Here is a 26064-nt window from a genome sequence, read left to right on the forward strand (position 1 = left end):
TATTTGTGAAGACATACGAATTTAGTAACACCAGGACAAAGCTCCAGAGGCTCCTGTCTCTTTAAATCCATCTCCAACCAAGTGAAATTTGTGGCCCTGATGAATGGCAGAGAGCGGAGTCATCCATAAAAGGGCAGAGGAAAATCGCGGTCATTTGCATACAGTAATTATTCTCTGAATCAGGCTACCTTTATTGCTGCCAGAAAATCTACTGTCAGCATCGCTCTATAGATCACGTTTGAAAATCTAACAGCTGAGCAAAGTAATTGTTTGGAATCCTTGTGGTCCGGCCGCGCTGTCTCCGACATGTCAATTATCATGTACAATGCACTGAGAAAGTTTTCAGTTGTGAGTCAGCTCACGGCACCAGTGTTTTGTGCTTTGCCTCCTTTTATTTCAATTTCTCGCGCCTTTGTTAATGTTGGTCTGGTTAACACAATATGGCTGCCCAGGCATGTGTAGAAAAAGATGGCCGTTTACTTACCCATCATAAACAGCAAGTGAGGTGAGGCGAGGGTAAGCAGCCCAGGGGTAAGGAAGTTAAATTTCAGATCAGCAAGCAGTACATCTGCAACTGTTTTCCTTCTAACACTGCAGGGTAGGTTCGGTATAAGATGGCATTTTGTGTCTGACTGTGTTATAAATAAGAGTATTTGATTTGCCTTTGAAGGATCACAAAGTAGATAAAGGAAAATGGCCACCTTGATTTATAAGTATTGTTTCATAAGTACCCCACTTTGATTTGCTTCTAAGTGTAAACCATTGTGATTTTCCTTGCATGTTTGCCATGTTTGCATGGCGATATTGGTTGCGATACATTAAGTGCTTACTGAGGTCTTGATAGTCTGCACCCTCACTAACCTGCTCAAATTCTTTCTTCTCACCATTATCATTGTATATTTTTTTTAAAGATATTTTGTGATGTAGCACATGTATGAAGGATACTAGACAAAGGAAGAAACAGATGAAGGAGCTTCTGGGGAGTGGGACAATAGACAGAGGAAACATTAAACCAATCTACTTAAAAGGCTGGTTTCCACCGTTGTCAGCAAAAGTACATTTGGCAATACAGTGGTAATAAGTTAGGTGTGATATCTGGCTGACCGAGTGTTTATATGTGTTGTTGCCAAACATCGGGGAAGGTCCCCTCACATGGAAGAGTTTTTGAGAATGCCCTTAATTAAAGTAGATCTGTCTCAAATCTTACCTTCATTGGAAAAGGTATTCCAGAGGTTTTGGCCAACCATCACAAGTTTTATTTTTCCATACTATTTTAGTCTGTGTGTGGCGAGAGTTGGTTTGTACTCTGAGCTGAATCTGCGGGATACGGCCGAGACATGTTTGACAAGGTGGAATGGCAGGTACTTAAGCCCTGAGTATCAGACTGCTTTTTTTGAGGGTTAAACAAAGAATTCTGAACTCTATTTGAAAATGTAGTCACTGTTAGCTTTATAGCGCACAAAAGACACGTGCAGTTTTACAGAGTCAAAACTTCTTTCGTAGGAAGGCAAGGAAGGAAACTATTGCAGATGCCTAGTTTGACCAAGACAACAACCAGATGGATTTTGATTTTGATTTAACAATCCCTAGGATAATCTTCCAGAGGAGGCTAAGGAAAAAGTTGCTATTGATGAGATGCAGTGTGAGAAAGAGAGTTGTTGATCAACGACGTTGGTCACCCAGCTGTGAGCTGGGTTAAAATCAGTGGACCTATGTTTGGGAATGCCTGACTCTAAGGGCTGCCAGAAAAACCATGATGTCTGTCTTTTTTTGCTTAAGAAAGAGCCGGCAATTGTCCTTCCCAGAATGTACAGCAGAAATGCATGCAAAGAGGTTCTCTCTGTTTGGAGAGTGGTACGAGTTCGGATGGATTCTTTGCCGTGTGTCAGTTGCATACATGCGGCACATAATGCTAACATTGTCTAGAATATCTGTCAGGGTTGGGTATAGGTGTCGAACGCGATGGAGAGAGGATGAATCCATGTGGAACTCCATGTGGTAGCCCAACGGGAGCGGAGGTGAATCAGATCCATCTACCTGCAGATGAGATCTGGCACGGGAAATATCTCATCCAGGCCAGTGCCACTGCCACAACGTTTGTTTTTGGAGTTTTGGGATTTCAATCATATACATTCGAGTTTCTGTCCTTCCTGTATCACAGTATGAAGCTTTCATACTGTGCAAATAATCCCCATAGTGCTGACTTGTCCAGGAAGTCAGTGCATTTTGTCCCTGCCGGGGATGGCGAGACCATAGACTGAGGAGGAAAGAGGAGAGGGTGAACTGTTGTATATGGGTGCCCTACAGTATGGCCCGCAGAGTAATATGGCAGTATAAATACCCCACAGCCACCCCAGTGTGCAGCTGCTGTGTGTTCTCTATGATACAGTAGCCAGGAGCACAGCACATTATGACATCAAGTTTGCAGCCAAATCATGTATTGATTAAAATCTTTGCTGTCTTTGCGCATTCAGTTATGGGTGGGACTCAAATGTCTAGTACTTTGTAATAATTGCATTCAGTTTGGAGAACATTTCTTCTGATTTTTTGACATGGGCTGTGTCAATACGCTTGAAGATACAAAGCTTGGGAATGGATTTGGAGAGACTATCTGTCATGTACTGATAGTGATGGAGCCTGGAGTTGGGAGGTGATGCAAGTGGTTTTCGGGTCTCATCATATAAAGACAGGCTTAGCTCAATGCGTTAGCCCATGAAATTGGCAGCAAAGTACAGACTAAAGCCCAATAACACAATGTAACATACAACTTTAACAAAGTGAAACTCCAGTAAGGCTTGAAGTAAACCTTCTTTATTCAGTATGAGAGTTTAACGGCTACAGCAGTTCCAGCTTCTTAGCTATCATCTCCAACAGTCCCCTTAATATTCTCATTCTATGGGTTGGTAAATAACAATTCTAAAATGAATGCACTATGTATAATTCTACCATGACTTTCTAATGCAAACATTATAATGACATGAATAACTATGTACAACAACCAATGAGTATTTCACTTTACAACATACCTGCTTTCCTCTACAATCTTGTTGAAGAAATGAACAAAATAAGACATAATTTGAAAAAAACGAGTTAAATTTATGTGAGCATAAAAAAGATGCAACATCGCAACCGCACACTGTAAGAGAACATACATCTACTTCAACTAAGTTACTCTCTCTTTGTTCCACACTTCACCTCCACATACCCTCACTGAATTACCAAAATCCTTCTCCACTGATTTCTCCTTTGAAAATCTCGACTCACACTTCCTCAAATTCCGCAGCAACAACACTTTTATTTTGTCACCTCCCACATAGTCCCTGCGTTCACACCCATGCCTGACATCATACCTCACTTTCGCAACTCACCACTACTATTAACCAAATCCCTAATCTTCTCAGAATCCAATGCCACAATCCTTGATTTGCACAATCACCCAGGTGTCAAGAAAGTATTAGGCTTGTGTCCCCTGAGCAGCTTAAATGGATATACTCCTTTCATAACATGTAGAGTAATTCTGTACTGAAGTACTCTTTACATCAAAACACTCTTCCAATTCTCATTCCTACTAACCAACATCCTTATACCATCCATTATCATCCGGTTAAACCTCTCAACACCTACAATGCTTTGATGATGATGCAAAGAAGGCCTCTTAGGCACTATTCCCATAGTGTTCAGTCAATCTCTGAACTCCATAGAGGTAAATTGTGGACCATTACCACATACAATCTTATATGGGGAGCCCTCCATTAAAATAGAGCCTCCAAAAATGTAATCAAATTTGCAGATATAACCTCCCTCAGAATCCCCTCTTCAGGCCATCTTGACAACAAATCCATGACACCTATAACATAGTTATCGTGTAGTCCTGGTAGACTCAAAGGACCCAACAGATCAACGGCAACGACTTACCAAGGAACTCGTAGAACACTAGGTACCTCCATGGGAGGGACTCTAACCTTCAAAACCGTATCACTGTCCTTGCAAATAACAGAATCCTTAACTTGTTGTTCAATAACTGTATCCATTTATGGCCACCAAAAATATGTTCTTATAATCAATTTGGTCATATATATCCCCATTTGTCCCTTGTGGCCCAGCTTAACAGCAACATCCTTCATTCCTTCGGGTACCAGCAAACATTACCCTCTGCGTGCAAACTCTTCCTGTACACTGAACTCATTCTTGACCTGCTTACATTACTTAATATCCTGGATGAACTTACCTCCTGCCTCACAATTACCACAACATCTCTCATTGTCCTGCTACTTGACTTCCTGATATGGTTCATATTGTTCACATACCACAATCAATTTCTCCTCCATGAGACAGTCATCTACACAAAAAATATCTCTGACACTACCACATATGCTAAATATGTCCTTAATATCACCCTCCACAATCACATCACCACCAGTGTCCTCATACACCAATGTGTTCCATGACAAGGCATCTGCAACTGCAATCCTCTTGCCTGATACATACTCTACCACAAAATCCAATCCTTGTAATCTTGTCACCCACTTAACAATTCGTTTGAACACACCATCTTACCCTCTTTTGTTGAATAGGGTAGTGAAGGCTTGTGATCAGTTCTCAAAACAAAAGGCCTGCAATAAATAGAAACCTTGAACTTTATGATCACCCATAAGACCACCTAGGCCCCCTTCTCAATCACTGAATAGAGCTTCCCCACATCCTTTAGCATTCTGTTTGCAAATGCCACAATATTCTCAGACCCAGCATATTCTCCTGGCATCAACACAGCTCTCAGGCCTAACTCACATGCATCCATATATACCACAGTGTTGAGATCATCCATAAAACCATTCACCACAAGAGTTTTCGTAATGTCCTCTTTGAGCCTTTTGAACAAACTGTTGCACTCCTTAGACCACTCAAACCTCACTCCGTTCATTGTCAGTTTCCTCATTTCACTGGTCTTACTTTACAACCCTATAATAAACTTGGCATAATACTCAATGATCCCAAGAAATGACAACATCTCCATCTTGTTCTTTGGAACACACATTTCTACAATTGACTTGACAGTACTGCTATTGAGCTTAATCTGACATTCAGACAGTGTATATCGTAAGCAGTCTACTTTTGGCTTCCAAACATTGCACTTTTCTAATGGTAGAGTGAGTCCAGCTTCACTCAACTTCTCTAATACCACACACATTCTGCAATCATGTTTCAACTGATCATAGCCCCAAATCAATATGTCATCTTGATAATACTTGACACCAGCAACCTCTCCAAGTATGTTGTGCATTTCCTTTTCAAACACCTGTGCCACCAATACCAATTCAAATGGCATCCTGACACATTTGAACATCCCATGGTGTGTGATAAAGGTTATCACATCTGATGATTCACGGTTTAACCTAATTTGATGATATGCAGACTTGAGATCAAGCAGGGAATATGCTTTCACCTCAGAAAGATCAGAAATAATCTCACCTATGTTCAGAAGAGGGAAACTCTCAGCAATAACATTCTTGTTTGCTTCTCTTAAATTTATAGAGATCCTCATTGCACCATTGGCCTTTCTTACCACAACAATTGGACTAACCTACTCGGATGGATCTTTTTGTTCTATCACACCTTCACTCACCATACGATCAAACTCTATATCCACCTCATTCTTTAGTCCCAAAGCAACTGTTCTCACCTTAGCCACCACAGGAATCACAAAACGTTTGAGTTCATTCTATATACAAAGCCTTCAAGTCACCCAACATTGTCCTTGAACACCCCCGGAACCCAACAACATATGCAATCATGACTCACCACTTTATCCGTGGTCATTACATTATTTTCCTTTACACCTTCTACAAGTGACATGTACACTGGTTCCTTGGCATTGAGATATCATTTCTTCTCCAATTGCATCCTGTCATGCCGTCTCCTGCACACTTCCAGCCCCTGAAGTCAACCAGCAACACTTGGCTAAGTGACCTTTCCTGCCACACAGCTTGCACTCTGCATATTCTGCAGTGCATTCTTTGTCATTTGCGAAATGATGTGGGCTACCACACCTAAAACATCTTTCTGTTGGTGATCCAACTGGCTTTGTCCGTGACCCTGTTGATGCCAACTATTTATTTTATTTATGTATATATTTATAAAGCGCTGGAAGTCCACAGGCATCAGAGCGCTATAAAAAGACACCAGTTACAACATAGAATAGCATAAACAATTAACAGTCAAGCGAAACACCAAAAAGGCCACCACGTTCACTATTCATCATAATACAATCATTCTTAACAGGGTTTATTGCCAAAGGCTAATCCACTATAAGGCTAAGATTCTACGAACCCTTAAGCAAGTACTTGCACGTACTAAGGAAGATTGGCAGGTTGCTGGCCCCACATCCTACCAAAACACTATCCTTGTTTTCCTGAGTGCACCACTCATTGATATCAAGCCTATGTAATATTTTCTAATCAGAAAGTCTAACCACTCCCGGGTCCAGTTCTTTGACAGAGTCAGGGGAGAAATGTATTCTTTAGTGCATCTCTTGGTTCTTTCCCACATGGTTTCTCTATGTTGGTAATAATACAATTCCTGCCATCCATGACAAAGGCCCTCATTCCAAGGTTGGTGGTAGTCATGGTGCTATTTGCGTCATGACTGCCACCAATAATGGTACTGTGTCCGGTTTGGTGCAATGGGGACTTGCCGGTCTAGTCAGACCTTGGCGGGACCGGTAAGTCCCCATTCACCAAACCATTCCCTATTCCCATTTGAGCCGCTATAGGGCTCAATGGGAATGGGGAGGGCGCAAATAACGGGCCGGCGAATGCCAAGCCCGTTATTTGCGTCCAGGTCCCTTAATGGGTACCGTCCATAACACCTGGTTAGTCCAGGTGTTAAGGAAGGGACCCGCTAAGGGACCTCGTAGTAGGGCGGTAAGGGATTACCGGCACCGGTCTCCTTACCGGTGCCCGGTATCCCTCACCGCCCTACTCAGAATGAGGGCCAAAGTCTCTTAAAATCTTATCCCCATGTAGCTGGCATTGATGACTTCCTTACTATCTCTTTTAGTTACTGGATTATTAGATGCCCCTTTATCTTTGTTCCTCAGCTCCACTCTTCTCAGCTCCTTGAAGCTGATTCTTCGCTGTAGAAACTGTAGTAGGTCAACCTGCAACTTTCTCATCCTTCTTGCTAAGTTGTTTTATGCACAATGTTGTGTGCTCAATGTGTTTGGCAATGTTTATGGCCCTCTCCAGATTTGGGTCTTTCTCCCTCCACAACTCCTCGCAAACTCTGTCATCAGTCAACTTGATCATAAATTGATGATGAAGATGCTCCTCCAGACAATGCCCAAACTGGCACTTGATTGCCAAAGCCTTCAAAGCAGTGACAACGTCTTCAATTGTCTCTCCTTTCTTTTGCTCTCTGGTCGCAATGTGATATCTGGCTAGAATCTTGTTCTCCTTCACATGAAAGTGCTTGTCTAGTTTCACAATGCTGACCTCAAAGCTGTTACAGGCCATCCCATCAGAAGGCTGAATGGGTTCTGGCAAACTTTTGTATATTTCTTGTCCAGCATGTCCCAAGCAATGATACAGGAGACCATCCTTCTGCTCTACAGAATAATTGGAGCCATAAACTGCAAGCACACATATAAGAAAATCCTCCTTCTAGTCCTTCCATCTTACTGTCGGCTCACCAGGTTTGGACAAGAACAATGCTGGACCTAGAATGTTCACCATGGTCACTGACAAGCCCAGCAAACCCATCCTCAGCAAGTTCTAGCAAATACTAAAAAAAGTCTCAACAATGCAGAACTGAGACGAAGAAGATCACCAGAATGTGCTCATATTCAGACACAATTTTGCTTAAACCTTCGGTCCCCATTATTTCACTGGGACAAAGAAAATCACAGAGATGGACTTGTTATGTTTGATACATCCAGCCTTGCACCGCATGACCACATCCCTCTTCCAGCAGCAGCGTAACCTAGCACCCAGGACACACTGGGTCTCATTATGAGTCTGGCGGCATGCGTTAAAAGTGGCGGTAACGGTATTACTGCCACTTTAACCATTTCATCAAGTTAGGACGTAACGATATTACCATTGGTGGTAATACCACCCATATTAATTTTACACTGATGGATTTAACGTTGGCAGTATTACCGCTGAAATCACAAATGGTATTACTGCTGTATTACAAGTTGGAAAATGGCAGTAATACCGTTGAAATTGGGCAGTAATACTGCAAAAATCACAGTACATTTACCTCCACCTAGAAGGTGGATGTAACTGCATATAACTGATGGAAACTAAGCCACAGGTGCACCCAATCCACTCAGGAAGGGTACATTAGGCACACAACTTCCCTAAACACACTTTCTAACACCCTTATATTGCCACTGTCTTATGTGCACATGGACATGCAGCTGCTCTGGATCGCATTGAGCTGCAGAGGCTGGAAGAGCAGGATGCACAGGAGAGGATGAGTTGGAGGGGGAGGAGGATATGCCATGCAAGGGGAGCACTCATACCCCGTTCAGGTCCCCAACCTGGACCTTGACAGACAATCAGTTAATTATCCTGTACCCAATAAATAGGGAGACCATTGCTGAGCTGTTCACCCTGATCCAGGATGACATCGAGAGCATAATGAGCATCATGATAGCCTTACTGCTGCTATTGATGCTTGTGCCAGTCTTACATGTACTGATAACTGGCACCTTCCAGCACATCATGGGCATGCTGCACGGTATGCCCCAACCCACATTTTCCAATGTGTCCATGTGGGTGCTGAAGCACTCCTGTGCCATGTCTCCCAGCACATATCCCTAACCACAACCCCGGCACAGGTGAACGCCATGAAGACACATTTCTATGCAGCAGCCCACATGCCCAATGTCATTGCTGCTCTGGACTGCATCCATGTGGAGTTGGCGGCACCCAAAGCATCTGAAGATGTGTACTGCAACTGGAAGCAGAACTATTAGCTCAATGTTCTTGTCACCTGTGATCCTGACCTCCTCATTACACACTGATGTGCCCATTTCCGTTGTTCCACCCACAATACCATGGTCCTGCTGAACAGCACACTGCCAGGATACAAGGTGAGGCACAGAAGCAACAGGTGTGGATATTGGGTGAGTACACATTGCCCTCTGTGCCTATCCATGGATCCCGGCAGTGTGCTGATCAGCAGGTCCATGGCATTGTGGGTGGAACAAGGGTAATGGGCACATGAGTGTGTATTGAGGAGGTAAGGATCACATTGTCTATTGAGACATGCCATGTGATGGGGTTAACACAACTGAGCAATGCATGCCCTTTCAAGGCCCTGCACATGCAGAATCTGCCACACACCCCCACACATAAGATACTACAACCCACAGGACTAGGACATGCAGTGACAATGCTACAGTAAATCGCCAATGTATATCAGCCCAACAGACTAGCAATACACTCACAAGATTACAGAAACCGCAAAGCAGCATTTCACATCTCTATACATGGAACAACACCCTATAGCACTGCAACAAAGGAATGCAACACCGGCAGAAGTAATGCCAAGTACTCAGGTGACCATGGATTGGAAGCCATTGTTTAATTTATGCACACAACCTGCACTAGTACAGATAAACACACGTCAGGGAACATGCATGGGAGCAACACACAGGCTCAACACAGGCACCAGGGCATGCAGTGCTGTCAATCACAGACCCTGAAAGAGATGAGTGCTGGCTATGAGCTGTGTGCATGATGTTCCATGACAGAGCAAATGCACCCCTGAGTGAATGACTCATATGTGTGTACTGGTATGGTAAATGCTGTTGTGTGACAATACTAAAGTACTTGAAAGGGTTGTGTTCAACCATATTACTAATTTCTTAGACATCCACAACCTTTAAGAAGCCCTACAAGCAGGTTTCCACTCCTGTCACTCCACAAAAACTGCTCTCATGAATGTGTCCAACTTAATCGCCTCTGCTAAGCAATCCAACTTATCCTCTATCCTAAATTACCTTGACCTGTCTGCTACCTTTGACACATTTGATCACTCTGATCTCCTTAATTCTCTCTTTCTTGTTTTGATTCACCATTCAACCCATGCCTGTATTGAATCCTACCCTGCACTTCACCAATTCTGTGTCCCCTTGAGCAACAACACCTCTGAACTCACTCCTCTAACTATTGGTGTTCCATAAGACTCTGGGCCTCATTACGAATCAGGCGTTAAGGGGTTAACGGCGCCGTAAACGGCGCCGACCCTTAACGCCTGATTACAAGGTCCATTAGCGCCATGGTGATATTAACGCCTGCTTTTTGCAGGCGTTAAAATCCATGGCGCTAAGGGACCATGGTGCTAATTACGCCACTGTAATTTACGGTGGCGTAATTAGCGCCTTCCACACTCCCATTATGCCCTATGGGGCAAAAATGGGAATGGGGAAGGGTAAATGGGGATTGGGGATTTACCGCCCCACTCACCTTGGAATGGGGCGGTAAATCCGCCATCCACCATGGTGTAAACGTAGTTTACACCATGGTGGTAAGGGTACGACCCAGGCGGTAATTTACCGCCTGGGTCGTAATTGGATCTGCTCCTCTTTTCACTCTACACCTCTGCTCTTGGGGCACTAATCTCCTCCTTTTGGTTCTCATATCAATTCTTTGCAGATAACACCCTTCTTCTCTTTTCCTGAACACTCCTCTGATGGCGGTGGCCTGGCTGATGGAACAGGAGAACCGGTGGCTACACCCCTGTGGCATTCCCGCATTGCCTGAATGTGTTCCACCTGCTTGCCCACCAGTTCCTCAATCAATGCCTGCCACTGCTCAATAGCATCTTGCCTTGCCCATATAACCGCCATATTGTGCACAGACAGAGGTAGGCTGTGTGGAGGGTTTGGGCTGAAGCATGGGGAGTGGAAGCCCATGTGCTGCTCCTCCTCATCCCCCTCCTCTTGGTGCGTGGTATGGATGATGCCTGTGCCATGATGGCATGGCGGCTGCACTGCCTGTGATGGAGGGCAGCAGTGTGTTCTGCCACAGGTTCTGGTTATGGCATGGCAGCTGTGTCACCTGCTTGCCTGTTGGAGGGGCTGATGGAGAGGCTGATGGAGGGGCCACTGTGCAACTTGGTAGGGATGGGGATATCCTCCAGTCCCGCTGTCACTGTGGTGGTATGTGGTTGGGCCCCTTCTAACTTGTTCTGCCACTTGCTTCCACTGCCAACGGGTCTGGCCTGTGCAGGCGGAGGTGGATGGTGTGGCAGCGGTGTTGGGGTCCAATTTCCCCTGTTTCGATAGTCTGTATACCTGTTGGGAGTACAATGGCATGCAGTCATCTTGCAAACATGTTTGCATGCTTGCAAGACACACATGCGTCATTTGGTGGGTTTCAAACATACACATTTAGTATGATTGGCATGGGTGGTATTGGGCCAATTAGTGCACCCAGTACTGTTACTACTGAGCGGAGGTGCACATAGCCTGCCAAGGTGGCTTGTTGTTGTGAGTGTGGTGGGACGTCACATGCCAATATGGTCAATCATGGAACACATGGGTTCTTCTCATGTGTTGGCATGCACATTTCACCAACCGTGCATCTGTATTTCTACATTTCCCTACCTCCCCTGGCACATGTGTCTACTAATTGTGCATTTGCTGTGATTGCAATGTGTTTGCCCATTCCCTTGCCCATTGTGCTCATCTACGCTGGGGGACTTATACTATTGACCACTGCATTCACATTTACGTGGGGTCTGATACCCTTAGCACCATCATCGTGGCTTCTTGCTCCATCCTCTGCACTAATGATACCCGCTATGTCCTCATTCTGGATGATGGAGCTAGTTTTCTCCTACCACGGCAAGAGGGTAAAGGTTCCCACAGTGCCACCTCCCATGGCAGCACTCTCCCTCCAGTGACGTGCGATGAGGCTCTGAACCCTGGACTTTAAATCGTTCCAGAGCTCGCAGCTGTCCTCCCCATCACATGCAACCGTGCTCACCACTCTCACCTTATCCTTGATGGTCCCCCATATCGCTGCCTTCTTCTGTGCATAGGTATCTTTCTGCCTGCTGCCAAACAGCTCTTCAGCGTGCCGGAACAACATCATCTGCCAGCGCATTTAGCTCATCTTCTGGGAATTTGGGCTTCATTAGCCTGATGTCTGGGAGGCATGCCTTTACTTTTTCCTGGGACATGTTGATTCTGGATGTTTGCTGAACGAGTGGCAACAGGAAATGGGAAATTCAGAGTAGACTGAGTTTTTAAAGACGGCCACTGTCGTGTTTCCCTTTCTGGAAGTGATGTTATTTCCGCCAGATGTTTAGGTGGCAATCGTAATACCATTGTTTTTGGGTGGTAACCACCCAATGCCCATTGCCTGCGGTAATGCCACCACGTTCTATTACAATTGCATCTGAGGTGGTGCGCACGGCAGTCAGTTCATGATATGGCAGTAATTCTGGCAGGAACGGTAACTCCACCAGGCCGTAATTATCATTCTATTACCACCAAACTCGCAATGAGCCCCACTGACCAGACAATCTGGCAACGGTGTGCAGAATGGCAATGACACAGCAGTCCAGCCGCGACAGAGAATTATTATATCATGCAGAGCAGGCCTGCACAATGTTCAAAGTGCCCCCCGCAGTGCGTGCATCCCCGTTTCCACTGCAACCCAACGGTGGGACCATCTACTAAATCATCTGCTCCACCGCTCTCCTGCCATGACGAAATGTTCTCTGCGCCGGCGAAGAAAAGGCATATGGCATTCTAAACCTGCACACTTGCTCCAGCTCCAAGTTTTGTGGTCACAGATCCACCTACCAAACACAGTGTGTGTCGGCCGGCGATGGCGCGGACACACTCTAGTATGGAAACCGCTCACCAGCCTGCCGCAAGTGATGAAGGGCTGGGTTGATCCCTGCTGCACATGCGAGGCAAACCAATATAAGGGACAGACCACGGCTCCTCACGTGGCAACACCGGATCTCTGATGCAACAGTTCCCGCGCCTGCTCAGTGTCTAGGCCCTCGCCAGCTAGACTGTACAGCTCAGTACCATCCACTGTGTGGGAATCACCCCAAACGTTCGCTCCACTGCAGCCTGGACGGCACTGGGATCTCGTCACCTATATAACAAAGAGAAACTCCAGTAAGACAAGAAGACTTCTTTATTCAGTATGAAAATATAACGACTGCAGCAGTTTCTTAGCTAACAGTTCCCTTCACATTCTCATTCTACAGGTTGGTTAGTAACAATTCTAAAAGAAAAAGGAATGCAGTAGGATACCTCTACTGTGAAGTTCTAATGTGCAAATGATAATGACATGAATAACTATCTACAACCATTGAGTATTTCACTCACTTTACAACAACAGCCAATGGTATTCTTTTTAGCAAAATAATAATAATACAAATAATAATAATAATTACTATTATTATTATTATTATTATTATTATTATTATTATTATTATTACAGTGTTAGTGCTGCCCTTATCAAAATTCAGTTTAAGAGCGGTTGGTAACCATACGGAACAGATAACACATGTTGACTAAAGTAGGGAACGGAAATTTCTTTCGTAGGGTTTGTATCAGTGGACGCTAAAATCTGTCTGAAATGAGTATCGGATGTAAGAATATCCCGCTTTAAAAAATATATAAATGAAAGCAGAACTGACCTCTGATACCATTGAAAAACACAGTCGATATTTAAACAAGTCTGACATTTTCTAGTCAACTATTTTTCAAATACTTTCATGGCATTTATTAAAAAAGAAGCACATTATATTGCCTAGTTTCCCATCTTACATCCTCCCTACTCATATTTACCCTTTCTGAATCACATTTCCAAAGTATTGAAAACACTCAATGCAACACATCTTACTCTGCGTTCTGGCCAAGTACATAATCACCGTCTTCCCACATAATATCACATATGCTGCCTTGTCTTCATACTGTGCTCCTTTCTTTACAAGAAAAGCCCACTTAGATCTCGTCCTTCATTTTGCCCTCTCCATCTGCCTATCATTAAGTCTACCCTATATCGTTCATTAAGTGCCCCCGACATCCTTATTTATAAGACCTTCTCTACTCATTCGTCAATTCTCAAAAACAAGTGCTTCTCCTAAGAATGTAGGGCCAAATTCAAAAAGAAGTTACATGGAGTTACTCTGACTTACCTGATTTACACCTGAAGAGGCATATCCTATTCACCAAAGAAGTTGCACTGAGTACCTCGAAATGGTTCCATGTGATAAACTCCCAACAAAAATTTCGTCATACAAGAATGGCGCCATTTTTTGCAGCACAGTTACCACATGGAACCTGCGAGGGACCCCCCGCAACTCCACATTTTTTTTATGGTGGGGGGACACCCCCACATCCCCTGCTCCCATTTACCCCATATATTATCTCCCTAAATAATATCAGCTATGCTGTGTACCGGCGACTATATGTATGGGAACATCAGTTATGGGGATAATATTACCTGATACCCTTGAATGTACACCTGATTTACTACTAGTATGTCAGGTGTATGTCAGATGTAAATAAGCGGTATTCAATGTAACTGCTTTGTGAACTGGGCCCTTATCGCCCAGCCCTGCCTTTTCCGGGCACTGTATTATCCCACCTCTAGATGTAACATGTATTGTCCCCGGCTTGGCCCACCTCCGCAACCGCTGCATATTCTCTGTCTCTCAGTTTAACTATGATCTCGATTGGCAGTGCCCACCGGCAGGAACTGATCTGCATTCCCTCACCACTGCTGGGTAACACAACACCCTAATGTAGGCAGGTGCGTGCTGTAAACAAATGCAGAGTGCTTAGCACCTCAAGCAATCCCAACTTCGTACATTCCAAGGAAATATTATTGCTGAGATTATTCCTGCAGAAACGGATGCCTGGCGCACCGGCGGCGCGACAGTTTGCGTTGCACTTCATGCAGATGATAATTTATGATTGAAAAACTGTCATTTTGATGTTTTTGTTGATAATTAAATAGTTCTAAGTACTCCACTGTTTGTTACATTAAAGCAAGGTTGCGGGCTTGATGAATTTAAAATATTGAACATTTCGATGGGGATTTGTGAAAGGATGCAAGACAATTTTTCAGGCAGCTTCAAAGTTATTAACACTGCCATTTTTGTTTACGGATGTTCATAGAGCATTAGAGGAATCTCTTATGTGGCTGCAGGTCTTGATTCGGTTTCTATAGCAGCAGATCCGTTGCCACTCCTCATGGAGGAACGCAAGGTTTCCAACTCCAGGCCTCAAGAGTTCCCTTCAGACGAGGTCTACAGGATAACCCACCAATTAGATAAACCATTCCCACCTGTATTTTGTGTGGATATCCTAAAACTACGCAAAGGATTTGTCGCTTTAGAATATCATTTGGAGATCCGGCGGGAGACCAATATGAATCGGAATTGTTTTTTCAGCCTGTTATCAATGGGCACGTTTGATGAGGCGTGTACCTTCACCTGATCCATCCATAATTCCTCACCTGCTATCCTTTCTCTGTCCCAAATCGACCTGTTCTAAAACATTGCAACTTTTCTTTCACGTACTACCTTTGAATTATGTCATTTGCTGCGAGACCCCCTGGGTAGGTCCAGAGCTGTACAAAACGTTAGGTAAAAAAAAAGTACTCCTAACCTGGATTGGTTCATGCGCCAGTGGAGGGCCGGTGTTCCAGCGATCCACTTCCAATTGAAACCACACTGCCTGCTTCAAAATGCACTTCCTGTCTTGCGGTGCATCAACCCCCCCAACATAAGTATTTTGAACACAGGACGCAGGTGTCAAATGCAGCAATGAAGGAAGTGGAAAGGCAAGTGTCAGCTTCCGAGCGAACTTTATGGGTGGTTGGGCACTCATATGTGGCAAGGGTGAAGGGAACAGTGAAGGGTTCTCACTGAAGTCGAGATTAGCTGGGTCAGCAAGCAGGGTATGAGATGGGCGAGTTGGGAAGCAAGTTAGATGCGGAAGGGGCATTAGAGAATAAGAAATTGCCATCTCTTGGTTGGTCTGAAGTCAGGAACAGGAGAAGCGGATCACAGGGGGAAACCCTGTTACTCCCTGCGCATGAAGGAGGGTCCAGGTCTGAGGTTGGGGAAGCCATTTGTCCATGGTAGGCCAATAGGGCCTAGAGACCCAAGCAACTCCTCGCTGATGAGTGCCTGCTAGGCCAATAGAAGCGAGCAAAGGGGAATACATAAGGTATGGAGAAGAGGGAAGCTACATTTTTTTCCGCAAAATACATGGGAGTAGACAGCAAAATGAAACAATCTTAAGGTGTCAGGACTGAAGACTTGCAGGGAAGTGAGTGAGCCAGGGTCAAGCAACGGGGAAGATGAGCGCACTGAGGGGGCTGGCGGTGCAGACTGAGCACAAGCGGTGAGGAGCATATTTGCAAATCAGGAAGTTGGAGACTTGGAATACAAAGACTCTCAGAAGCCGGCAAGCAGAAGGGAGGGGAAGTCTGGAGCTATGGGGAGAAGTGATCAGCTTTAAAAGTTAGGCATCCTGCAGAGTGGAGTCAGGAGAAACGAGAGGAAGTGACAAAGGGATGGAGAGCAGGGGGGATGGATAAGTGGGTCTATAAGGAGAGTTAAAAATGTAAGGAGAGAAGAGGGGAGTAGGAGCTGGCTCTTGAAAGAGGAGGCAATGGGAAAATGGGAGGTTGAGCGGGAGCCTGGGCCATTAGGCAGTGGTTAAACCTGGTTATTTAATTCTACACAGGAATTCGTTTTGGGGATGGCACAGCAGTGAACATTGTTATCCGAGGCATTTTAACAAAGTTGTTTGGGTAGCCAGACAAGATGTCGTGGCACATATAGATCATCGGGGGATGCTGCAGATGTCAGTCATCATCATTCTCAGGGCAGCTTATGATCACATGGATAACGACAAAACAATGACTGTTTTTCAGTGAAAAATAGTGAATACCTATAGGTTTTGTCTAACAGAGCTGGAACACAGTAAATGATTACCCCCACAGAGTAGTATGCACTTCTTAGTAAGGTGAACATGGAAGATACCAGAGAAGGAGGGCACCCACTTTCATGAAAGGATGAGGTCATCAGAGCTGCAATGGAGGAGGCCTTCTGGTCCAGGGTGAGAGCCACAGCAAAGAAGAATAGGAAACGGTGGGTGCTGAAAATCCTCATTCTTGACTGAGCGGTGGGTGGACCAGCGGAGACCAAGGATAGGGCAGTTGTCCTCAGGCATTATCGTAAGAGGAAAAGGAAAGAGAAGGACAGTGGGCATTGGAAATTGGTGCGGAGAAGCAAAGTGAACAAATTGGACATGCTCCATGGAGTGGAACCATCATGAATGGTGGTTCATTCAATTTTTAAGAAACTGATGGGAAAAGGGAAGATACTATAAAGGTAAATAGTGACTTAGTAGGGGTCTAGGTAGTCAAGCACAGACTATGAACAACAGAAGGAGGAGTGTGGCCCTATGGGAAGGCAAGTGTCATTCAGGAGGCTATATCCAAAATTGGGAGTGGCAACACGAGGGGAGCAAAGGACAGTGCAGAGGGGAGCACAATGAGTGCAGCAAGGAAGAGTGCAGATTACAGCATTGGCACCGCAAGTGTAGCGAAGGAAGCCAGTGGAGATATCAAGGGTAGTGATTAAAAACAATAAAGGGGCTAGTGGGGGACCAGTGAAAAGGGGCTCACTGACAGATGTCTATTCCGGCAGAAATGAACATGGCCACGATGCTGTCACCATGGAGATCCATTGTGTCATGCTTGCTGCTGGTATTCAAGAAAAGGATTTTGCAAAAGGACTTCATAGAAACGTTCAGCCTGTTGGGGCCAATGGAAAATGTGACATACATTATACAAGTGACGAGAAGGAGGAAACACAAAGAATTGAAAATAAATGTAAGGGTGGAGTGAACATTGAGAATTGACAGCTAGAATTCATGTCACTGGCAGCAGTAATTTCCAAGAACTAGCCTGAATAACAGTGGGTGCTTATTCCTATGCGAACATGATACAGGAAGCTTAAAAGACCCACTGGGAATTAGATGGATAAGGTATGATGAGAAATGTAGGGAGAAGATAGGGTTAGTACCCAGCATAAGTTGGGCCAGTGAGGACCTATTAGTGGGGCTCAAGCACATCAGCAAAGGGGAGGAGCACACTTTGTCCTCCACATGTCAGGGGGTTTTCTGGAACAGGTGGTGCTACTCATTTTTCAACTGAGGTTTCCATGTGACCGTCTGACCATTGGAGAAGTTTAGCTCTTTCTTAACATGGGTCCTTATTGTGCAGCATGCTATTGGGAACAATTTCCATTACCTTGATGATTTCTTATTTATTGTGTTGATGGACACTATCGGAATGCCACTAGCGAAGGACAAGAGGCAGTGACCTACAGAAAATGTGCCTTTAGAGGTGATCAAAAGAACTAGAGCAGGGACCAGCAACCTTTGGATCATCAGATGTTTTGGACTACAACTCCCATGATCCCTAAACAGCATGATAATTAGCCCGATATCATGGGAATTGTAGTCAGACACATCTGGGGAGCAAATGGTTATAGACCCCTGACCTAGAGCAATGAGGCGATGGAGAAGTTTGCAAAGACTGCAGGGCTGGGTTTAAGCATATGCGCTCCCATTGGTTAAAAAATGCCAGGGATACATCTCACCATATGGGGTGCAGCTGCCTCAGGAAGGGATGGCTCCTTAGTTAATGGCGTTTATAGGTAATGGAAGGCTACATGAAGGATTAAAGGGGCAAGTGTGGGCTGCCACATTCAGCATAGGCACCTGCGGGGCACAGCAGATTTACATGGTGTTCCTGAAACACAAGAGGTGAAGAAGCAGGAAAGTGGTCCGAGGTCGGTGAATCTGGCAACACAATGCGGGTGCTTATGAGAGTTGGGCACTGAAAAAGGGGAAAAAAAGAGGGTAGAATTATGCTAGATTCGAGAAAATAACTTTAATCAAGAATCACATGTACTCTATCATGGTTTAGGTAAATTAAGCATGCAGCTTATTTTGCATCCATGTAGTTGGTGTGGTCTGTTTATTTCAGAACAGAGATAGGGTAGTATTAACTGGTCATCAGGAAGAGCGTGCAGAGCATAACACACCTGCATACCCATAGGGGGAAATTTGAGGCCAATAAATTGACATTGCTGAGCTCCCTCAACCTCTAGACGTCAACTGGAGAATTGTTTGAATGTTCTCTCAAATTCTATGTATCAAATTGAAGGGCATCGATTTATGCAAATCAAAGCTTCACACAGTAGTGATGAGAAGGGAGCAAGGTATAGTAGATATCACTTTTAGGTTTGTTCCATGCAGGTAATCAGCTGTTATCATCAGGAATAAGTTACAACCAGAGTAGCACCCTCTGAGCATATATTCAAATATACTCTCAGGGCTGAGACTCAAGTAACTCATTGACATCTGACACACCCAGGTTTCCATACCTCATCCAAATCTTGACATCACGCACTTTTGTCACTCAAGCAATGCACTCTTTGGGATGCAACAGCAATGTATCACGGGTTGAGGCCTGCAATCTATTCTCTATTTCAATATGCGACTATTGTCTTTTTGTAATCTCAGTTTCATAGCTGTTGGGAATCACTTATAGAAATGTTAGTGCCGTGCATCGATTGTGACATGGTGGCTCTCATCCAGAGTGTCTTTCTGCTACAATCCTATAATCATCATCAGCTAACACTCTTAAGGGGTGGCTAGCCTTCGCATCCTAAATGCAGAAAAATAAGCTTTCCTGAACATTGGGCCTCATTACGAGTTTAGCAGCGCAGTGAATGTCTGCCACCAGGTTTTTGGGCAGTAATATAATTTCCTTCAAATTTACTGCACTGCTGAATTCCAAGATTGGACATAAAGTGGAGGATCTACTTCCAGCACATACCTGGAAGTGAATTTCCCACTTGATCTTCAGAAATCTGCGGATTGACTTTGGTGGAATTACTGTTTGCGGAACAAACTGCTAAAATTCCGGTTGAGCCCTATGGACTCAAGAAATGTCCATGAACACCACCTTAGAACCACTTGTAATCCAGTGGAAAATCTGTCCAGACTGAGTGGTGGTGACGGTAATCGAGTTTTGTGCAATTTCTGGGGTAATTGCACAATTATCACCATACACTTAAGGCATGATTCACAGATGTCTTTTACAATGGCGCAATCACATTGTAAAATCCTCTGTGAACCAGGCCTTTAATGAGGTGTCTGCACAGTAGTGTGGTTCCTCAAGAGGAAAGAAATGCAAAATGTAACTTATCCTATTTTGTTGAAACAAATGTCCTTGAGATGAATGTGAATACACCACGTATATACTGCTCTCAATTCTTAAACAGAAACTAGGACGGTTTGTGAAACAAAAAAAAACAAACACTGTGCAGTCTGCTTTAGAACACCCGTATCCATGTGTGCATCGTCCTATCTGAGCTTTCTGAACCAGTTGTGCTACTCCTGTTGTGCCTGGACTCTTATGCAGTAGTTCCAAAATGTATCCTTCAAGACGCCCCCAACCACCCACCCACAAGTCCCTTGGCAAACGCCAAGAACCCCATGAACTGTTGCCACGTGCCTCACATTTACCACACTCACAGCTCCACATACCTAATCTAGGGGGCACCACCGGAACCCCATCACTTCAGCCCCCTCCCTTTCACTCCTCCCTCCGACTCCCTCTACACTTCTTAGTCTGCTAACTCCCTTACCGCAGCTTCTACTTGCTGCTCCGCTGGGGTGGCCCTTCCTCTTGCGCACATCACGCATTGCACAACAGATGTGTTTCACTTCATTGCATGCAATATCCTTTTTCCTCAGTGGCTACCGGGGGCTGTGAGCTTAGATGTCAGGACACATCAGACAGATTGAATAGAGGTAGATGCGAACAAAACAAAAACATAGACCACATATAGTTAATTTCTAGCACTTTTGTTCTGCATGCTGATTAAAAAGGAGTGTGCATCGCCGGGTTGATAGTAACAATGATGTCAAATATCTCACACAATGAGAAATTCAATTTTTCCTTAGGGCAACTAAATGCCCCATATACGTTGCAGCCTCAAGAAAATCCTTAGTGAAAGGAGGTCCTACAACCCCACCAATAGCAGGTGGTGCACCTGCACTGTCACATTTCACCAGTTGTTCTAGAGACCCTTTTGATAAAAGGACGGGCTAAGCTATACAGGAACCAATAACGTTGACCCTTTTAAAACTAAGGTGAACTCAAACTCAAAAGAAGTATGTGCACAATAAGAGACGTGTTTATACAGTGAGGATGGATACACAGGTTATGACAGGTATATACTTTCAATCCACATTCTATCCCTATAACATACTATAAAGCCAACATCAATAGGTTTAGGGAAAGCTCTCCTTAAATATCTGTGGTGGTATCACCAATGCATTGTATCATTAGGGCACAAATTGCCCTAGTTCTGAAAATAAATATTCAGAGCGTCTTTGCACCCGAGCAAAGGATTAGGATCAGGGCAACCAGCCTCCACCCCCACGACCCCAGGTGCACAAATGCATGGGAAAGCATGTGTGTTCAGCACTAGGGCAATATTTTCTACAGGACTATTTGCACTTGCGCCAGTGCAAGGTTATTGTTGTAGCCCCCCTGGGGTCTTTACAAAGTGAGCATTCCACCACATGTCATCATCTGACTTGAGTTAAGTCACAGGCCCCTGCATAACCCTCAAACTCTTATATCTGCTCACAAGGGTGAAACAATGGTGGGTCGAAAGAAACCCTCAAACTGAAGCTCAATGGCGACTGAACGATTACACATGTTTATCAACACATCATGCATGAGTCCACCAAGGAGATACATGTTCAAATTAATGAACTTGTGCAAACAGTGGACATTTCAAAATGGACATGCAAAGAAAACACACCTTTCTGATGCAGACATATTCATAGCTGTCCATGCTCTATATCTTTCCCAGAACCCACTAAGATTAAATTCTGCTCGCCAACCCACGACACATTACATCAGCTTGAGAAATCATAAGAATCTGTCCCAGTTGTTTTGTTTTGTTGCTGTGCTAGTTGGTAATGCAACAGAATCCTTATATCTGCAGTGAAATGTGACGTATAAGTCATGGTGCATATCATTAATTACCGACAGAATAAGCCACTTTGATCCAAAGAAACAGCAATAGGTTCTACTATGTGGATTCCTTATAGAAAAATGAACACAACACTGAATGCTTTAGGAATTTCTGTAATAGGATTAGAGTATAAGCATTAGCAACTTAAGAAATCACCTATAAATGTACACAGTGTTTATCATGGTGATTGGCCTCACTCGGAATTCCTTCACCTATTATTTGAATAGTTTTTGCCAATCTCCCTTACTGCTGCTGTGTGCGTGATATGTGCACCAATCTTGTCAAACGCATAGGCCAGTGATGTAGTGATGAAACACCTGTGCACCATTCGCATTCCCAACAACCGATGCATGCTGAAAGGTATGTCTTGATGATGTGTCTTTGGGCACGGATGGGTTCAGTTTTTTTAAGCCTATACCCTGTGTGAACGGACTTCACATCAAGGTGCACATATAACCGTCCTATCCTAATATAGATGCCGAATTTGTCATACAAGATCTCACAGTAAAAGCGTGTCAAAATACGATATTTTGAAAAACAATGTAAGACCCCATGGAGCTGCTGCAGCTATGAGCCTCACCTCTCAACAGGGGCAGAAAAACAGCAATGCAGCCACATGAAACCTGGATGAAGTACCTCAGGAACCCAATGAGGGAAGGAAGAGTGTGTCTGACTAAAGGGCACCAGTACAAGTGATGGAAGTGAGCAGGAACTGTGGGGAGCGGTGTTCCACTGCTTTTATTTTTTTTCTCTTTACCATTCCTCTACTTTTTACAACCATTTTCATCATTATATATAGGATTTGTCCATTCATGTTCCTGTGCAAGAGTAACGTTGTAATAATAGCCTTAGCTACTAGTCACTTAGACTACTGCAATATCCTGGCTGCAAGGCCTTGTCACATGTTGAGCTATGCTTCCGCCTACCCTCTCGCATGCTGAGACCACAGTTCCACTACTTTTTCCGGTACACTTCTACCATCGATCAGTACCCACTTCTACAGCCAAAGGACATCAAGTTGGAGAGAAACCCGTGGCAGGGGAACCCCGTCTCAGGCCACTGGCTTTGCACAATGGTTCACAGAGGAACAGCATATATCACAGATACATCAAAGTAGTCCTGCTGAGACACATTGAATCACGGGAGCCATGAGGAGATGACCCTTGTCCCATTACAACACTTCAAAGGACAGGACTATGAGATGAAAGGAATGGACATTCTTATGCACATCTCACCTGCAGTGCATGGGGTCCCATCTAGAAGCCCAAACTCAGATAAAGTAGTCATAGCAAGATGCCAGAACAGCAGGGGCCAGGACCCCGCAGTCATATAAGTTGCGGGTATTTACGCAGTCTGGAGCTGTTAGGGAGGGCAGAGAGGTGGGCTAGGCTGAGCCTCCCCAAATCCAACAGTCAAAGTGCAGCAAAGTGGAAGGGGGTCCATAAAAGGGAGGCCAGGACACCCCCTGAATGGTTCTGCTGTTCACTTCATTTCAGACACCCAGAGAGGAAGACCTGGAAGAAGATACTTGGGCCTATTAAAAATTACACAAAAAAAAGTGGAGAGAAAGAGAAGAAAGGTTGGGCAGCCATGTATATTCCATGAAGGAAGGACTTGAAGGCCATTTTATGTTCTTTTTTTTAACCACAACAAAATTTGAGCTGAGCAGCAGATAGGTAATCCCTATCTGTCACTTTCCACACTCCTCTGACTATTGGTGTCAGCAATAGGATTGTGTGTGCCATGGATGCCCTGATTAGGGTACTGGCTGATGGCCAACAAACATTGGACAACATGTACAGCTGCGGGACCAAAGACCCCAAAGAGACCTCCAGTTCTTTCTGCAAGCAATACATCGGCAAGGGACCAGACAAACTATATCCCAGAAGAAAAATATAGAAGCCCTCAAACAACTCACCAAAGTCATCACCTCCATCTGGACTCAGCCAGATATACTTGTATTGGTCCTCCAGATGTACACTGCAGGAGAGGATGCAATGTAGTTCTTTTCAAATTGTGAAAGAGTTAACAGGAAATCCTAATGTACCTCAAGAGACCTAGAGCAGTATGATGCATCATAGTTGACAGGCAGCATGTAGAAAACCTACTAATCAGTCAACCCTATGGATGACACACGTACATCAGTGGCAAGAAGGCTGTGCTAGAGTACTAAAATTCGATTCGATGGTAGGCTATCACCAAAGATAGATTGTTCTGAATACTAGTGAGATGCCCTGACAATTGTAATAAATCCAAGACCTGGTAATTAGTGACTACAGACCCCAACCACTACTTATGTTAGGTGGGGTGGATAAGATCATCCTTGAAATATTGCGACAGCTTTGCCGGGGCCCATACTGTACTGGGTACGACAACATCAGAGATTCGCCCTTAAGGAGGCCATTACATCACTTCAGCCTTTGAAAAGTCTGGACCTGGCTTTGGAACCAGAATGTTGTCCGGTAACTCCCCATTCCTGTGCGAGTGGGAAAATGAAAGCACCAGGCACCATTGCTAATGGTGCTTGAGCTTCAGTGACGACTCTACCTACCGGGGCCGATGCGCCTGGCAGGGTCAGACCTACTTGGCACTAGGACGCATGTAGGCAGAATCGCAGTGTGGCCGTTGGAAACAAGGGTGCAGGTGAGCTTACCAGCACCCTTGTTTCTGGACAGCCACACTCGGAATGAGGCCCGGGATGGCCAATCCCCCACACTCTTTATGAAACAACCACAGAAAAAGGAGGGAATTGAAAAAAATACAAATGCGATTGATGGGATAAGACGTTAAAACCAGACTGGAGTTTGGGCTTAGAAGGACAGAGCTTCCAGGCTGCATCACAGGCAGACCATGGGTACCTGGGTACCTTCTTAGACAGCCAAGACCAGAAATACCTGTGAACTATGTTTGTGACCTACATGCATGTATACATTCCATCCAAGAGAAAGCTACTGAAAACCTATGCACAGCACAACAAATCCAAGAATCCTACTACACCAAGGGAATGAGTTTGAGAATGTCCCTATCCCAGCATGACGTCTGGTGTTGATCCTCACTAAAGAAATACGATTCTGGAAAATGGAGTGCCACTTATGAAATACTTCAATCGGTTACAAGAGTCTCATACAAGTTGGCCAAGAATGCCTGAAACATTTTCATTCCAAACCTACCACCTCAATCAATTGCAGAATTGGAGTTCCCTTCAGGTCTGGTCATCCATGAATAGTAAGACAACCATGACATGTTTCCTCTATGGCAGTTGTCCTGTTTTCAGGGCCTAACAATGGAAAATACCCTATCCTGTCCTGTTTGCAGCAAAAGGAAGTCTAGGAATTACTATGTACTGAATATGAAGTGTTTTCAAACACTGCTGAAAAACGGCATCAGTTCAACACAGTGTTCAGACGAATCCTGAGGTCCTGGTTCAGTTACAATCATACAGAATGCCAGAACGATGACCCCCAGATTGTAAGTCAGTTTAGTGGTGTGGGAAATGGGTGTTCAAGGAATTGGCTAATCCTCATTGTCTGGACAAGACAGCATCTGACAGTGAAATATACGGCTGAGTTAGAAGACATAACCAGACAATTCATAGAAAGCCTTACCATTCGAGATGCACAACAAAGGATAGATGGGATCAATTCAGCCATTGAAAATGTCAGGATTGATACCTTGAATAAAAAAACTTGAAGATACACAATATTACACTTCCTGACCTTATCAGTATGGGTCTTATTGACCGAAACAAAGATTTGCTACTTTTTCTGAGACATCTGAGAGAAGTAGTGAGAGCTCAACCACAGGGGAAACACACAATAGAAGCAGAAGCAGGTCTGTCAAATCAAGGGGAGAGATTTGAATTTGATGGGAGTAACCAGCATTTATTTACCAAGGAAAGAAAGAGCAGACAAAAATGTGGTATCAGTCCTTACCCCC

The sequence above is a fragment of the Ambystoma mexicanum genome, chromosome 5q, assembly GCF_040938575.1.
Source record: "Ambystoma mexicanum isolate Mex_15411 chromosome 5q, UKY_AmexF1_1, whole genome shotgun sequence".
Lineage (NCBI taxonomy): Eukaryota > Metazoa > Chordata > Amphibia > Caudata > Ambystomatidae > Ambystoma > Ambystoma mexicanum.